The sequence below is a fragment of the Leptopilina boulardi genome, unplaced genomic scaffold (assembly GCF_019393585.1).
Source record: "Leptopilina boulardi isolate dan_hultmark-lab unplaced genomic scaffold, ZJU_Lbou_2.1 LbouV2_216, whole genome shotgun sequence".
Classification (NCBI taxonomy): Eukaryota; Metazoa; Arthropoda; class Insecta; order Hymenoptera; family Figitidae; genus Leptopilina; species Leptopilina boulardi.
In genome coordinates, this window is record NW_026137770.1 from 703,681 (window position 1) to 717,319 (window position 13,639).

A 13,639-nucleotide genomic window follows, 5' to 3' on the forward strand; every position below is an offset into this window, starting at 1 on the left:
GTTTATTGTATACGTGTATATTTATTGTATAGGTAAGAGAATGCAGTTAGGGTTGGACCCCCTTTTGAACTTTGTTTATAATTTTTAAAAAATAAATAAATTTAGTCAATTGAGTTACATTTTTGGAATGATCTACAAAAGAGGAACACTTTTGCTAAAGATCATAAATTAATTAGTCTAAAATTACAAAAGTTCTGAACATTTAAAAAACAAAAAAAATCAAGTCAGGGTTGGTCCTTTCAATCAAGGTTGAACCCTCTTTGAAATTTAAAGCGCATTATCGGTATTATTTTCTGATTTATCATTAATAATAGAAAATAATTTACTTTTAACTAATTGGTTTCATAAAAAACTTGGTCTGGAAGATATATTAACTTTGCATCTCATCATCCTTTATCACAAAAAGTAGGTGTGATTTATTCTCTAGTTGCTAAAGCAATAAAATTTTCACATTCACGTTATCATTTAGAAAATTTAACTTTCAATAAAGAAACTTTATTAGAAAATGGTTATCCTCCGTCACTTTTAGATAAAAAAATAAGTAGTCGTTATTTTAAAATTTTGAATCCCTTAACTAGATTTAATAGGTTTGATAACGATAATGAGCATCCAAATAGATTTGTTTTTCCTTATATATACAAGGTTACGATTCTGTTTTATATAAAATTTTCATACAAACAAATTCAACTCTCATTTTTTCAATAGACAAAACTTTACAAAAAAATATTTTTCCACATAATTTTAAAGATAATGTACCTTTTTTTTAAAAAAAACTTACAATGTTTATAAAATTCCGTGTATTAAATGCCAAAAATTTTATATTGGCCAATCGTTACAACATTTATGTGATAGAGTTCATCAACACGAGTTATCCATTATAAATAAAAAAACTAATACTGGTATTTCTTTCCACGCAACTCGATATAGACATAATTTTGATTTCAAGAACATTTCTATTTTAAATACCGAAATAAATGAATTTAAAAGAAAACAGATTGAAATGATTTACATACAAAGAAACATTAATTCGGTTGTTAATTTTTATACAGATACTGCAAATTTAAGTCAATCATATACTTTATTAATTTCCAAAATTTATTCTTAATCTTAAATACCTTTTTAAATTCGAATAATCGAATAGTCGATAATAATCGATTATTATCGAGTATCGATTACTATGAAATATCGATATCGACTACTACTAAATATCTATATCGACTAATACATAACCTACAAGTGTCACGTTTTTATTTAAACCTGCTTAAAATCATTTTATAACAATGTAATTTTATAAATAACAGAAACCCTCTTTATGAGGTAAGTTTAACAAAATATTTTAATTACATTAAGGAATCACTCTTGCTTACGAAATCTAATTATTTGCAGGTGTTTCTTTTTTATACCTTGTGCACCATAAACCATGTATTTTCCAAAAATTTGTTTCCACATTATTATTCCAAAATTGTGACCTGAAGAGGATACTTAGGTATCGAAACGTTGTCAACCAATTTTATAACATCAATAAACATCAATAAAGACCGTAACTAATGCCTCGTATAAATTATTATCCAAATAACCAAGAAAACGGACGTAAAAAATTTGAAACAATCTTAAATTATTATTATTATTAATTATTATTAATGGTGTTTTTTTGTGGTAAAACTTTGAGAGAATGTTTAGTTACACTCATTTAGAAATTATTTATAGAAAAGGGGAAAATTTAATTTTTACAACTTATAAACGAACCTTTGAGTAAATTTATTGAAGCTTTGTAACTAAAACTTTAATTTACGTTAAAAAGTTAAGTTACACTAGATTAATTTTCGAGCTATTAATATTTTATTAAACTTTCGCATCTCATCACTGAAGAATGTATATATACATATATACGCACCTGTTGCACTCTGCTGAGCCGTATGATCAAAGGAACTGGGCTAAGATTGAAATTCACTGGTTACACCGAACAATAAACAATTTAGAAGATTTTGATAGTATTATATATATATATATATATATATATAATAATCGTTTTAATTAATTATATAGTTGTTTGTATATACCTAATATTATTATTAAAAAAATATATTTATTTTGTATTTTTTTCCAAATGTCAATTAATAAAACTGTGTATAATTTCATATTCATAAGATATTTGTAAGTTAAAAAAATAAAAGAAATATAAGCTTTAAAATTGTATTTTACCAATTTACAAATCAAACAAAATGAATATATATATATATATTATATCTCTTTGATGATGGTTGTCTTTAAATGATATGAAGTTTACATGAAAGTGAACGTAAACACAAAATATAGCAACCTTTACCCACAAATGGAACTTGCGGCTAACCACAATGGCACGCGAAGAGGAAGTTGTTTGTAGAGTAGAGTATGTTATTCAAATAGTGGCAAATTGCTAGTCCCATGACTGATATGTGTCATTATAAATTAAAGTTCAAAATTTACTAATTAAATTGCAATCAAAATCAGCCTCTTATTTTATTACCTCACAATTTTTTTTGTAAAATTTAACAAAAATTATTATAAATAACACTTATGTATTTCATAATATATAAATAAATAAACAATACCATAAATGATCATATAAAAAACATATAAATTTTAAATTTTTTACCGCTTTCTTCATTAAACTAATTAATATACCTTATTGTTAATTATAGTAAATTAATTTGACATTTATTTGTTATTTATATTGCAATGCATTTTGCGGCTTTTTGTATCGTACAAAGGACTTAAAAAGAATAAATTTTAAAAATTGTTTTCTTATTATTCACTTCATTTTCTTTAAATATTCAAATTCACGTATTAACAAACCAACTTGCCAAAGTCGTCAGATTAATAGTCGACCTGTAATAAATAAATTCAGTTCTGATTTGTCCTTTCGTTCTGTTATAAAAACTCTCGCGAGGCATTGAGGATACTCTCCAGGTCACAAAGACGTTAAGAACATTACTGTCTATCATTGAAATTAGAAGTTATCAAGGGAAGAGCTTCCTGTTGTATATATTTGGATGAGAGTCCCAAATATTCAAGAACACTAGGAAGACGAAATTGCTGTTTTGTTGACGATCTGTCAAACTATTATTGGCAGCCAATTTCCTATGGACTTCTTGCAGGGATCTGCGTTACCGACGACTGCGTATCGATTATCGATCGCGGGTATTATATTATGGAATATTAATTGATCTCAATGACACCAAGAAGAGAGGCGTTGTTTAGCGATGCTTTCGAGTTTGACTCGTCAGCCATTTTACTCTCATTCTCCTTCTGGTGTCCGTAGTATAAAGTTGGTGTTTTCCTCTATTTCTTTTTTCGTGAAATCTAATTTAAAAAATGTAATAAATTTTATAATTGTGGGACAAGGCAATAACGCTGTCATCATATAATTTCGGACGGTGAGTACCAAAATAAATTCCTGAGCTGCTTTAAGTTTTTCCTAATTAGCATTATAAAATTTACCTGTTGGGTTATTTAACTATTTCTTTAGGTTTAGTTATTTTCCATAAAATAATTTGGCGTTTTGGCAAAATTATTAATTAAAAAGTGTAGATAACATAGATTGTCTTGAAAATATAATAATAAATAATTAAAATTTAAAATAAATTCAATAGTAAATTAAAATCTGCATGTATAGAAATTCCTATAATTTTAATTTGTTGTATACAAAAAATATATCGATGGTAATTATTTTGTTTTATTTTCTTTTAAATATGACAATAATAATAATTAATATTGATACAGAAGGAAATAATAATTAATATTTTGTAATATGCTGCAATTGCAATTGCAGGATAATTGCATTTTGGTGAATTCTCCTCTCGGAGCTTGGCTTGTAGTCAGCAAATAACTTGTGTATCCAAAGTTCTGACACGATTCTATATAGATATATATTTCATCCAGCTTCAATGAAGTTCCTTTGCAGATACAACTTGAGTTTCGAATTTTACATTCTGCTCTACTTGCTTTAATCAATCAGATTATATACACATATATCTACTTGTTACCGGAAAAAAATTCACATTAATTTTAAAAAAAATTTCTGTAAAAATTAAATTTTAGTATCCTTGTAAAATTATTTTTGAAAAATGTATTTTATTCTAATTATTGTTAAAATAATAATTTTTAATGATCTATAGATCACAGCATCCCTCTTTTATGATAGGTTCTAGTTTTCAGTAACGATAATAAGTATTCTCAAGTAGAGTATTAATTCAATTTCCCTTTGCCTTGGACAGGATAAGGACCAAGAAGAAGACACTGATTGCAATTTTTAATTAGAGCAAGATCCAATTACACCTTCTTCTGCTTTCAGACTAATTATTAATATCTCTCTCAGACAGCCTCCCTAATGATAGGTGATGAATAGCTCTTAATCTACTTTTACTCATAACACGTCATATTATATTTCCCTCTCCACTAAAACAGTCGCAGTACAATTGGAAAGCAACATTTTATTTATTTATTTTTTTATTTCATAAATTTAATCAATTAAATTTTTATAAATTGAAAAAATTTGAAACATTGTTTCGATATACTTTTGAAGAGTTAAAAGTTAACTTTTTTAGACTTCATTAGGAAGTTGTATCATTATTGGATTTGAAACGGCACTGCGGTTAGATGAAATGGATTTTTGTGGTTGCACCCCTTTAAAGATGATGTTATCGGAAAAACGGATGCAGAATCGGAAAACAATTTCAACGAGAATAACGGCCGGCAGGAAGAAGTAACAACAAGAAAAAAAGTCGAAATGAAGAAGGAGATAGGAGAACAAAATAAAATGAAACAAAAAGAAGAAACATGATAAATGAAAAGGAAATAAAGAAAATGAAAGGAAAACAAAAATATGAAAAACAAATAATATTCAGGAGAAAATAAATGTTATATTATAAAATTTGCTTTTTAAGAATTTTTTAAGAAAATAATTCAAAGTTAGCAAGAAATTATTATAATTTTTATACCTTGTCTTGACATTTTCGAGCTCGGTTAATTTTTTTTTAATTTGAAGGAAATAACACAAGAATCAGGAATAAAAAATATAATCTGACGATTTCCAAAAGGCAAAGTATAATGAAAATCGTCTATAGAGAGTATAGCGCGCAACTGGAGTACAACACGCATTTCGCACTCGTGCCTCACCTTCCTTTTCACTTTTTCCCTATTTCTGACTTTTTCGCACAATACCGATTCCTGAAACTGCTGTCTGTCGCCATGACACCATTACAACTGATCACAAAACAGCTGTCAGATTAACAATACTCCTGAAAGTAATCGTGAGATTTTAGACTATCATGACTGCAGCATCAGGCTGAATTATCTGTATAAAAATCTAACACGCTCGAATATTTAAAGATGACGATTTTTTTTCATTTTCAAAAATTCGCTACGAGCTTGCGTTACATCCGGAACGTCAATCTTTTGAATGTGAGTATTTTTAGTGTTCATTTAACGTCCTCTCTAAATATCTGTCGCTCTCGAACAAATTTTTTTTTTCTATTTTGTATCCATTCAGATTGCCACCAGCACCACGAAAATCGACAGATGAACATACCTTTGGCATCAGAGATACATTGGAGTATCAAAATTATTAATATCTGACACGCTCTATGTATTTCTATGTAATTGTTTTTTTTACATTTTTGAAAATTTTTATAGAATTTGTTATAGAACCTTTTATTTTCCTTATCATCTAAACTACAAAATATCATCGTCCCGACGATGCACGAGTAAATCTCCATTTAGCATCATGGGCTAAATATACAACATTAAGTGGAAATAATTTTCTAACTTCATGTTTGTCAACCTGTTACTTTCAGATAAAATAATAATCAAAAAACATTTTGATTATTCCAGTAAATTTAACATAAATCCATAATTTTTAATTACATACTTCCCGCATCAAAAAGTACCCATAATATAATTTCTATATTTGAATTTTACCAGCGAAACAATTTTACTAATCTAAATCTGTCAAACTGATACAATTTTTTTTATTCACCGATTAGCTTGAAATTTTTTTTTTAAGGAGGTTATAGAGGAAATAGAATTAACATTAGTAATTTAATGAATCTTGGTCCACTATTAGATAAATGTTTGAAAATTATGTAGCTAAATTTTTCAGACCTCTAGGTTCTTGTGAAAAAAGTTATAAGCGTTTTTGTTTTTTAACAATTAACATTGTGTCTTATGGGAATTAAGTACTTTTTCATACATATTTACTCACCACAAAATAATTAACATTAGGAAATTGATGAAACTTTTTTTAATACAAAACAGATATTTAATAATTAAATATCTGTTTAAAAAAGTGTTATTAGGTTCTTGTGGGGGCTGCAATAAATTAATTTTTAACAATATTTCACGTTTTATACGTTAAATTGAACAGCTGTCAGAACGTCTGGCAATGTTGCACACTTGATCATGCATATTATACGTTAATTTTGCGCGCTAAATTTTAAAATGTTGATTCTGATAGCACGTATAAAATACGCTATATTTAAAAAGAAAATAAAAGTTAATAAATAAAATTGATTATACACTTTTAAAATTAAATTAAAGTTAATTAAATAGAGGGATAATTGTTTTATTAAAGTAAACAAGTCATATAGCAACCATTTGCAACTTGACTGACGTAATGTGGTGTTGCCAGACGTTTCACAGTACCAAAAAGTCAAATCATAAAATAATGGTTTCTGTTTTGATTAGTTCAGTCAATCCCTATAACCTCCTTAAGTCAATGTAGCTTCAAATCGCTAAGTATCGGAATCTTCGTAGCGCGCTGTTGCTATTTGTAATCCCGTTACTGATTTGCAATGATCACCATCCTTTAAGCCACTTTTAATCTTAAATAATAAGCCTACTTTTCCAACAAATTCTGCACTGTAATAAAGTATACAAAAAAATAGATACAAGAATTACACATAAAACACACTGATTTTCTTTCACATAAATAGAATAATTATATCTCGACGATTCTTGCCAAGACCTTCGAGAAAGGCGCAATACAGATCGAACCTGATCACAATGACTCAAGTCTAATACGTTAATTAATTTTATAATTTACAAAATTTCCTTCACTTTAATCACAATAGGTGGGGATTCGCTTCTTACCATTGAGCTATATGATATAAAATAGAATATTCGCTTCACCCTTAGACATGACAAAGATTAAAATCTCGTTTTTTTAATGTAAAACAAGTAAAAATATTTCGTCCAATAAAAACTAATAAAAAAAAGTGGAAAATTACTTTTCTCAAATTCAAAAAATATAACAAAACATATAAAACTAACGTTGAGTGATATACATTAAAAGCATGAAACAAGAGATGATATATTTTCCGTATATAATACGAGTGAGTATATATTATATATATCTCCTGAGGGAGTAAATTGTATATGAGAGAAAGTAATGATATTTTTTTAATTTCCGGTTTATATTTCCCAGTATATGTATATACCATACCGTATATATAATTTAAATGCAAATAGTCTCTTAACGTTCATTACAGTTTTAAAAAAATTTCAACAGTAAAACGTAACTTAGGGAAAAAATAATAATTCTCGACATAGTAGAAGGGTTTCATATATGTATGAAAATGTGTGACCTTATGTAGTTAATTTACGACGCTTGATGCTTTTAGTGGAAGTTAAACTAGAAAAGTTTTGACTTTTCAATGAGAGAGAGAGAGAGAGCATTGCTCTCACAATGAGTTACGAGAAACACTATCGGTATCTGAAATTACGTCGTTAACAATGACACTAATGAGATGATATTGGCCTGTTTCTGATAATAGAATGAATATATTGCTGTTCAAAGAGGGTCGCACAACAATATAATGAAGATTATAACGAAAATCACGATAAGAAATAAGACTTGTTAACAGTGACGACAAGAACATGTTTTTTGTTATCAGAATATTAATATAACTACTTGTTAACAGTTAATTTATGAACTCCTCAGACGAATTTATATCTATTGTGAAAATTAAAATTTTCTAAGGGCATATTTTATCCTCAAACAAGAAAAAATTAATTTAAATAAAGTCGCAAAAATTAATAATTTTTTTATAGATAATACCAAATTTTACTGCAATCCCTCTGCCATTAAAGGACAAATGCAATCACCTTCGGTAGTGATAATGGAGATAACAAAAAGAAATTAATTTCAGCAATAATTATCAAAAATAATAATTTGTTGGACTCGAGTCATAAACATAAAGGATTCAAAAACCACAAAACAACTCCATCACATAATCAATAGAATCTATTGCCAATATTGCTAAAAATTGAATTTTGATTGTAAACTATTAACGAAATTTTACTAATAATTTTATTACTGACGCTATTATCGTTTTGTATAAAATTCAAAGTTTTACATTTATTTAATTAATTTCGCAAAATTTTACAAAATTCACAGTCTCGATAGTAAAAAAAAAAAAAAAAAAAAAAACAAGGAATGATAAGATTATTATTGTAATGGTGTATTTAAATGAACCACACACTGATTAATGAATTTCTGTTAAAAGGATTTAATGTGATGTTAATCAGTTATCTTAATTCCTTTAGTTAAAAGGACGAGCTTGTCACGTACAGATGGGGGTTGTGAAGTCGGATAAGTGCTCTCTTGAAATTCAGGCTATAGAAGTAGTTATCCGGGTCGTAAAGTAATTCATTTATGCGTGAATATAAGAAGGGGTAGAAAATAAAAGTATATATATATTTAATTCAAGAATTTTATCAAAGTTTCCTGATATAATGAAATTAAATTTTACATATATACATGCATTATATTATCTGCAATTTTATATTTTTAAAGATATGATCTATATATATATATATATATATATATATATATATATATATATATATATATATATATCTATATATATATATATATATATATATATATATATATATATATATATATATATATATATATATATATATATATATATATATATATATATGTAAAAGTTTCGAATGAACAAAGAACTATCATCATCAGAGTTCACAGATTGCTTAATGAGTTTAATTTCTTGGAAGCATGAAACCCTACTAAAGAGAGGTAATAGTAGTTTCTATAAAGTTTTCTCATGCCCCTTAGAGCAGATCACAGGAATCTTGATAGAAGAAGCCTTTTCGTTAATGCAATAAACAGATTAGCTTCTTCATAGATGAGAAAGAGTTATTCTATCATGTAGCCAATAATAATATTGCTAAAGATAATTTCTGAAATTGCAAACTTTAACTAAATTGTTCAATTAAGTAAAAATTAAATATTTATAAATTTTTGCATTTTAATTTGTAAAATTATTATTAAATTATTTTAATTAAATTATTTATTTCAAATTGAAAAATAATTTTCAAAATGAGTAAATTTAAGAATAATTCAGTGTACTGTATATAAACGAAATTTCGTATATATATGAAATGTGATCTCATTTTATCATAAATAAAATATGAAAAACAATTCAAATGAATTTTAACCACTGCGCGAATTTAAATATTAATTACTAACTAAATTGTACGGATATTTTCATGTATACATTTCAAAAATTTATTTCAATAAAAGAGAAATTAATTTGTTTTTTAAAAAAGAAATTTTTAACGTTTGTATTATTATGTTATTCAATATAGTAAAGAAATAATATATTTAATTAAATAAAAACGATATTCTAAATAAATGTTTTCTGTTATATTGAAAATCAGACAATTATTATAATTTTTTAAATGTTCTTTATAAATAAAAATAAAAACAGTATTGTAATTCCATGTATATATAAAAAAATTATTCATTAAATTTAATTAATTAATTAAATTTCTTACATAGTAATAAATAAATCACATAAATATATATATATATATTATATATGAAATAGTTTTGAAAATACACAATAATCATTTTTCAAATCTTGTTGAAATATCATGCGATGTTGATTAAAGTATACTTTTCCCACCGAGATTCATATTAATTGATACTGGGCATTGTTTCCTAAGGTTTGTTCAGGTACATGTTATCTGTAGACGGTATGAAACTGTGGAACGTTACAGGCACTGATAAATGGATATATGTGCAAAAGCACGCACGTCACGCGAGACATTATTTATATCTGAAAATAAAATGCCAAAGCCAGTAACCCCGTAAGGTCGACAATTTTTTATCCACATATTTCGTCTTTTTGCAAAAAAAAAAAATATATATAAAAGATGATACCTAATATTTTCGTTTTTTAAAGCATTCACGATTCAATAAAAAAGCTTTAAAAAAGAATTTACTTCTGTTTTCAGTTGCATAACAAATTTAATTTTCATTTCAGTTTTCCTATACAAATTTTATATTTTTTTTACCAAACAACTATAATAATAATAATCAATGAAATTTTTAAAAAATTAATTGAAATTCTTTTTAATAAATTAAATAAAAAATCTTTTTGATTAATTAAATAGAAATCTTTTAATAAATTAAATAAAAAAACTTTTTGATTAATTAAACAGAAATGTTGTAATAAATTACACAAAAAAACTTTTTTAATAGGGTCAATTGGGGTAAATGAGCACAAGAGGTTTTGAAGCTAAATTTACAGTTTCAAAATTAAGTTCAACGTCAATGTTTTAACCTCAGATCACCTGGAAGAGTTTTTGAGCATTGCCAAGCTTTTATCTTGACAATTGGCAGCAGGATAAAAAAAAAGTTATCGCTCAATGCATAAAAAATTGAAAATTAAAATCAAACAGTTTCAGTATTTTGGCTCGCATTTCAAAGAAAACAGACTTAAAAATAACTGAAATTCACTTGAATTTTTGATTTTTGTCAATTTGGTTAATAATGACAAGTTGTCTCCATTTACCTTGAGTTTTCAAATTTTTGGAGTAAATGGGGACAGCTTGTCATTATTAACCAAATTAACAAAAAATCAAAAACTCAAGTGAATTTCTGTTATAGAAGTCATAAGGAATAAGAAAAAAATTTGGTATAATTTTTAAATCTGTTTGTTTTCAAATGCGAGACAAAATACTGAAATAAAAAAAAGAAAATAAAATAAAAAAATTTCAATTGGTTCAACTATTATATATCTACTACAACATTTTTTCAAGTTTTTTCCTCCCCTAATACAGTAATATACTTAAGGAAACTTTTTTCTTAAAACTTTCTTGGAAACTATGCTGTCCCCATTTACCCCAAATTTTATGAAATTTTCTTTTTGGGGTAAATGGGGACAGTCAGTTTCATGCGTTTAAAGCTTATCTACATTTTTTTCTGCTGCATAAAATTAATCCTGGGAATGTAAATAACAACTTAAAAAAAATAAACCTGCAAATATTACGTTTTAAAGGAAGAAACTTACGTATTTTGTGAAAAATACTGATTTTGTCCCCATTTACCCCAACTGACCCTACATTAAATTAAATTTTTTTTAATATTAAGTAGAATAGTATTAAAAATAGTCGAACTGATTTTTGAAATCTATAAAAGTTTGGTACAATAAATATAGTGTAGTATAAGTAGTATAAGTAATATAAGTAGTAGTAGTATAAGTAGTATAAGTACATACGCGGTCAGACTCTGAATTAAATCGAGATATCGAATAAGTCTTAAAGTTTTATAAAAAAAATTTTTTTATATATATGAGTTTTCATCTGAAACTCACTAAAATTTTAAGTAGTATAGGTTTAAATAAAGTCAGACAGGTTTTGAATAATAATTAAAGTTAAGCATTGCTAAAAAATGAGCTTCTAGATTTTGAAAAGTGTATATATATGTATATGTATATTCAATAAAAAAAATTATTTCAAGTGGAATAGATTCATTTACTGAATAGGATGAAGATAAACGATAAAAGTTTTACAAGAATTTCAATTAATAACAGTTTTTTTAAACTTTATGTAATTTTAAGTAATAATACAACTATAAGAATTGTCAGACATGTTGCATTGGAAACTAAAAAATAAGATTTTTGATTTGAAAATTATTTGTAATAAAAGAAAAAAGCATAATATATCATTTTAAGTAGTATAAATCTATACGCGGTCAGACGTTGAAATGAATTTGAGATATTGGATTGGCTTTATAAAAATTTCAATAATATAATAATTTTTATTTGTAATTTTCTAAAATTTTAAGTATTATATGACAGTAAGTATATTATCAGAGAGTGTTTTGTAATCGAGATAGAAAAAAGTTTTAATAAAATTAAAAAAACTAGAACGATTTTAATGAAAAAAAAAAGAAAATAATGACAGATAATGAAAAATTAATTATTTCTAGTGGAACAGGTGCATACGCTGTCAGACTCTAAATTAAACCGAGATGTCGATAAGATTTTTAAAATTTTCAATTTTTTAAAGAGTTTATTGGAAATTTTATAAATTTGTAAGTACTAAGTTCAATTTCAAAAATAGTCAGTAACTGTTTTGAAATTCATTTTATTTTTTTTTTATATTTTACTTTTAAAATAAGAATATTGCAAAAAAAATCTATTAATATCAAATTCCAATACTTAAATACACTTTTTCTGACTGTAATATATAAAAATATTACTAAACCTTTTAAAACACATTTTAAGTATATTTATTTGCAATTTGAGACAATTTTTTTCTGTTTATAGTACTATCGTAAAAATATTCAGACGATAGGAAAAGAATTTTGGAACAAATTCAACTTTCTCAAAAAAAAAAAAAAAAAAACATTTTATATGTTCACGCTTCATAAAAAAAATTATGATCTAAATATGTTTCAAACTTTTTTAGTACATAAAACAAAGTTTTTTTTTAAAAAAAAAGTTTTTTAAGTATACTAAAAATTTATTAAACAAATATATTTTATAAAACATTGGAAATATCTCAAAATTTTCGAAAATAATTGACTCACATACTTATATCATTCTCTAAATCTGAATTAGTAAAATGTTTAACTAATTTAAATTTGTTACTTAGTTTTTGCTTTTGAATTAGTAAAATTTAAGTAATTAATAGTAGAAAAAATTTTTCACTATCAAATTAGTAAAATTGTAATTCAAAAGCAAAAAGTAAGTCACTAATTTAAATTTGTTAAAATTTTAAAATTTGAAATTTAGAGATAAAATAAAAATTTTGTTTGAACCAAATATACAATTTTTTTTTGGTATTAACACAATTTTTTGGTTATTTCAAATAAAATTTGTTTGAACAAATAAAAAAAAATTGAATAATTTTTTATTAAATACATATTTATTAAACTTTTAGTAGTAGTAGTAGTAATATCGTGGCATCGCAAGGCTTCAAGATAAAAGTGCTTTGCCCGAGAATAATTATTGCATTCCCGACAGTCGAGTACGTTTTTCTCGTTTGCAATTTTATTTTTTGATTCGCCGCTTGACTAGTGACCTAACCCAACCGCATTTTCTATATACTACCGTATAGCCAAGTTTTGGAGGTGTTCCTCCATACAGGCTAATGCGTGAGCGTACTTCTGCTTATTTCCACCATATATATGTATGTATATATGTACATATATATATATATATATATATATATATATATATTGGTGTCTCTGTGTTCACCTTTTACAAGGGGGTGGTTTTCATAACGCGCATGCTCTTACCGCTGAGAATCTCCCCAGTCAGGGTAAATCTGCCACCGAATC

The 13,639-nt window shown here is 25.6% G+C and overlaps 1 long non-coding RNA gene across 1 annotated transcript in view; it reads right to left on the bottom strand.

Moving 5' to 3' along the window:
- The window catches only part of LOC127279554 (uncharacterized), a 107,398-nt gene that overhangs the window by 18,867 nt on the left and 74,892 nt on the right, over nucleotides 1-13,639 (bottom strand). The window lies entirely within an intron of this gene.